Raw genomic sequence first — 5,807 nt, 5'->3', positions numbered from 1 at the left:
GGGAAAGAGACAGCTAAAAAGAGCAACCAGGAACCACACTCACCCCTAGAAGTCTGAAACGGAGAGTGCATGCACTAAAATATATCCACTCAGGAGCAATCAAAATGGGACAAAGGAACACACAGGCCCAGTCGCAAAGGGAGAAGTCTTACTGGCTCAAAGAACTTAAGCACAATATCTCTAAATACTAGCTGAATGATATGATACTCTGTCCCAGGAACACCACCAAAGAAGCCAGGTTTAAAATATTCACCCTCTGGGGCAGCTGGATGCCATATGACCACCTGCACAGTTCAAGTTCTAGTCCTGGCAGCTTGAGAAATGCAATGGGCTCATGTGCATGAGTGCCCAAAATCCTAAGAGGAGAATTGAGAGGGGATTGCAGTGTGGCCATCCCCCTTGGGGGTGATTTCTCACTTTACCTATATCTCGTTCTCTGTCTCTCTCCAATGAGTACACACACCCTAAAGTAAAAATACTAAAATAAATAAATAAATAAATAAATAAATAATCACCCTCATCCCTGGGTCTGGAAGACTCTGCGCATGAGCAAAGCAGAACCTTCTTAGGAGTGTCTGGAGAGGAAACTTCTGAGCTGTTGGTCCGCGATTGAATGTGAGGGAAAACTATAAACTTCCTGAACTGTGGCAGCAATCTCCAAGCCACACACATCCAAAGTTAATGAGTGAGAATTTAACTGAGCAAAGAGACTTAGACACAACTTTACCAATAAGTGGCTTACATCAACATGGGGCAAACCTCAGTAAGCCAGACAGAAAGACACAACAAAGGAGACACAGAAAAGTATACTTTCTGCACTGGGATATCAAAGGCTACAGGCTTCCTGAAAGATGACATCACAAAAATAATTTAGCCACACCACTAACTAAATAAGCAAATGCCCAAATAGTAGCAAGTCACTGAGGAAGGGGGGCATCAGGAAGTAACTCCACGTGCTTGGTGTGTTGCCTAGCTCTTATGATTCATGAGTTTAGAATTAAACTGATGGGGTTCTAGTGTTCTGAAACTGACTTACGGTGATGTGATCCATGCAAGATGCTTTAGCCCTCTATGCCTCAGTTTCCTGTTATTCTGTGGTAATAATAACACATATTAGAGGATTGTTGTGAGGATTAAATAGATTGTGCATGAAAAGAATTGGCATGTAGTCCGCACTCAGTCCTATTTAGTGTTTTCATCACAAGGTGTGGTTTTCCTTTGCTTCACCCTCTTCCACTTACAATATGTGACGGTCACTGAAATTCCTCTAACAGATTATTATCCATGTCAGATCAAGTACTGATGCTTTTAAACCTGGAAAGATCTGTCCAGAAAGTCATGGGCACCGTGTAGTGAATATGTTTATTGCTTCATCATTGCCCTAGGCTAAGAGAGACAGGAAAGTGTATGAACATGTATTTGGCCAAAAGGAAGAGAGCACCATCGAGATGGAAGACAGGAATCAAGGAGTTTGTGGATGCTGAGAGACAAATTTCACTGACTGTGATTTCACTTAGTGTGACCCTTCCACTTGCATCCCAAGGGGTTATTAGAGAACTGGGGAGGTGACTGACATTCAATTGCACAGATCAAGTCTTTCTGATTTCCTTGAAATTCTAACACCCTATTGCGTGTTGCTAGGTAAGCTAATCCTTTGATTTATTTTTGATTGTGAATAGACAGAAACACACACTGTGCCATCAGGGGAAAGAGACAGCTAAGAAGAGCAACCAGGAACCACACTCACCCCTAGAAGTCTGAAACGGAGAGTGCATGCACTAAAATATATCCACTCAGGAGCAATCAAAATGGGACAAAGGAACACACAGGCCCAGTCGCAAAGGGAGAAGTCTTACTGGCTCAAAGAACTTAAGCACAATATCTCTAAATACTAGCTGAATGATATGATACTCTGTCCCAGGAACACCACCAAAGAAGCCAGGTTTAAAATATTCACCCTCTGGGGCAGCTGGATGCCATATGACCACCTGCACAGTTCAAGTTCTAGTCCTGGCAGCTTGAGAAATGCAATGGGCTCATGTGCATGAGTGCCCAAAATCCTAAGAGGAGAATTGAGAGGGGATTGCAGTGTGGCCATCCCCCTTGGGGGTGATTTCTCACTTTACCTATATCTCGTTCTCTGTCTCTCTCCAATGAGTACACACACCCTAAAGTAAAAATACTAAAATAAATAAATAAATAAATAAATAAATAATCACCCTCATCCCTGGGTCTGGAAGACTCTGCGCATGAGCAAAGCAGAACCTTCTTAGGAGTGTCTGGAGAGGAAACTTCTGAGCTGTTGGTCCGCGATTGAATGTGAGGGAAAACTATAAACTTCCTGAACTGTGGCAGCAATCTCCAAGCCACACACATCCAAAGTTAATGAGTGAGAATTTAACTGAGCAAAGAGACTTAGACACAACTTTACCAATAAGTGGCTTACATCAACATGGGGCAAACCTCAGTAAGCCAGACAGAAAGACACAACAAAGGAGACACAGAAAAGTATACTTTCTGCACTGGGATATCAAAGGCTACAGGCTTCCTGAAAGATGACATCACAAAAATAATTTAGCCACACCACTAACTAAATAAGCAAATGCCCAAATAGTAGCAAGTCACTGAGGAAGGGGGGCATCAGGAAGTAACTCCACGTGCTTGGTGTGTTGCCTAGCTCTTATGATTCATGAGTTTAGAATTAAACTGATGGGGTTCTAGTGTTCTGAAACTGACTTACGGTGATGTGATCCATGCAAGATGCTTTAGCCCTCTATGCCTCAGTTTCCTGTTATTCTGTGGTAATAATAACACATATTAGAGGATTGTTGTGAGGATTAAATAGATTGTGCATGAAAAGAATTGGCATGTAGTCCGCACTCAGTCCTATTTAGTGTTTTCATCACAAGGTGTGGTTTTCCTTTGCTTCACCCTCTTCCACTTACAATATGTGACGGTCACTGAAATTCCTCTAACAGATTATTATCCATGTCAGATCAAGTACTGATGCTTTTAAACCTGGAAAGATCTGTCCAGAAAGTCATGGGCACCGTGTAGTGAATATGTTTATTGCTTCATCATTGCCCTAGGCTAAGAGAGACAGGAAAGTGTATGAACATGTATTTGGCCAAAAGGAAGAGAGCACCATCGAGATGGAAGACAGGAATCAAGGAGTTTGTGGATGCTGAGAGACAAATTTCACTGACTGTGATTTCACTTAGTGTGACCCTTCCACTTGCATCCCAAGGGGTTATTAGAGAACTGGGGAGGTGACTGACATTCAATTGCACAGATCAAGTCTTTCTGATTTCCTTGAAATTCTAACACCCTATTGCGTGTTGCTAGGTAAGCTAATCCTTTGATTTATTTTTGATTGTGAATAGACAGAAACACACACTGTGCCATCAGACCTCTCTAGAATACTGCAGGATTATTTGGCTCAGCATTTCTTACAAGCCCAATACTAGAACAGCTTTGCTACCTATGATGTCATTTCTGGGTATTAAAGACCAAATCCTCCTTCAGAGTTTTTCTGACCACGGAACAGGTCTTGCTAACAAATAAGCATAAATGCTTTGTTAGAAAAGAAAAAAATGCAGAGAATCAGAAAGCTACCAATCTTCTTTTTGTTAGTCTCAGGTATAAAGAAAATGCACTATATTTTTTTAAAACTAGAATTTCATTTCCTCGGTTACAGCCAAAGACATGATAATAATATAAATTGCCTTGGGGCACATTTTATTTTAAAAATTCCACTTATAAAGGTTAGCAGTTGCACGACAATTTGAGTATGATTAATAAACAATGGCTTGATGGGCTGTGCACTTGTTTTATTTTGAAAACAAATTAGCCATCATTTTCTGCACCTAATTGGAGCTTTGTGTTTCCATAGAAGCCTTATTCCTTTTCTTAATCTCAGGTTTTATTAAACAGAGAAGTACTTTTCTCTTTTCCTTTAGTAAGAAGTGTTCTAAAATTTTTCAAACATTAATGACATAAGAACAGCAGTGTGACAAAACCCCACGCATACTGTGACCCTCTGATTGCCTGGATTTTGCCATACTTTATCTGTTCTTTTCTACTTTTTTATACTTGGGAAGGATTTCAAAACAAATTCCAGACATCATGTTATCTCAGCTGTCATTTTTCAAAAGCATATATCTCTAAAACTGTAGAGATAGCCATAGTGTATTATATATAATACCTAATGAAATTAACACCATTCCTTGGTATCATCTAATACCTACTTAATACTTGTGATACCTCAGGGGTTATTTGTTTTTTACTGGCATGTTTAACATTAAAATTTACCCCAAATTCACCATTACATGTGGTTGTTATTACTTTTAGCCTGTAACACTAGATTAGTACATATTTTTTATGTACTAATTTTTATGATACTTATTTAAAAATGTGGATCAGTTGATCTAAAAGACGTTTCTTATTAAATGCAGTCTCTGATTCCTCTATCCTTGTTCTCTATAAACTGGAAATAAGGTCTAAAGATTGACACTCCATTAAAATCTGGTTCAACCAGCTTAGTAAGAATCTTGCATAAACCGTGCTGAATACTTTATATTCATCACATCAAGAATCACAAAACACTTGAATACTATCACTCTGGTGTTACTGAGATTTACTGGTTGGTTCCGGTTGTAACAGTCTTATCTTCTATTATTTGTTTTCATCAGCTTTTTTATTTGATGTGTTCTCCCAATGATGATGGTCAGATTCAGTGATTGCATTACAGGTCTTAAAATATTGGGTTGCCGAAAAAGTCATGACTTTTTTTTTCTATGCGAAAATGCATCATCCCTTTTCTGACAACTCAGTATTTTCTAATTCTACAATTTCTTCTACATTTATTGGTTATTTTAATAAAGAAGAGAAACATTCTTTCATATAACAAAGTGAGTTGGGTAACCTGAAATATCATTCCAATAAGAAAATCTTGTGATTACTAAATTTTTAGAGGAGATTTAGAAGATTTTGGATCCTGTTACTTTTATTATGATCAATTATTTGGGAGAGATGCAGTTCTTGTCCTCAGATATATTATTATAAATTTGAAGATTTATATTTATGCTATGAGTTAGAATCAATTTCAGGTATTCTTTCTGATGCTGAAATCATGTCACCTTTGCATCTATGGTCAGTAGACAATCCTTCATGTTGGATAGTGTCCTTTTGACTTGATGCATAAGTTAAGTCTCTGAGCATCTCCTTTCTCTCTCACACAAAAGATGTTCCAGACTTATTCAGTGTTATAGGTAAAAACTGTATAAACAAGGACTTGAAAGGACAAAGAGAAAATAAGCAATGAGACTTTATCAACCTATAAAGTATCTGTGCAATTTCGTGATAAGACAACTTAAAGACTGGGAGAAGATATTTGAAATGAACTAATAAGGGATTCAGGTACAGAATGTATAGAAAACTCAAACAATTGAAACACAATCATTGTCATAATCATCATGCAATTTTTAAAAATAAATAAGTAATATACTTTCTCAAAATATACAAATGACCGACAAGTGTATGAAAAAAATGCTCAACATTACTATCAGGTTTTCAGGAAAGTCATAATGTATTTTTCAATGTTTTTCTACACAAAAATATATCATGATTTTCCTGTTGACTCAATAAATGTCAAAGAAATGCAGATCAAAGCCTCAATAAGATACCTCTAACACTAGTTAGAATGACTGCTTTTAAAAAGAGAACAAATGCTGGTGAGGCTGCAGAGAAAAAACAAGGAACTCTTGTACACTGTTGGTGGGAATGTAAATTAGTAAAACTACTATGGA

This window comes from Tupaia chinensis, unplaced genomic scaffold (assembly GCF_000334495.1).
Source record: "Tupaia chinensis unplaced genomic scaffold, TupChi_1.0 Scaffold000196_1, whole genome shotgun sequence".
NCBI classification, from domain to species: Eukaryota; Metazoa; Chordata; class Mammalia; order Scandentia; family Tupaiidae; genus Tupaia; species Tupaia belangeri.
Note: the sequence above shows the minus strand (reverse complement) of the source record.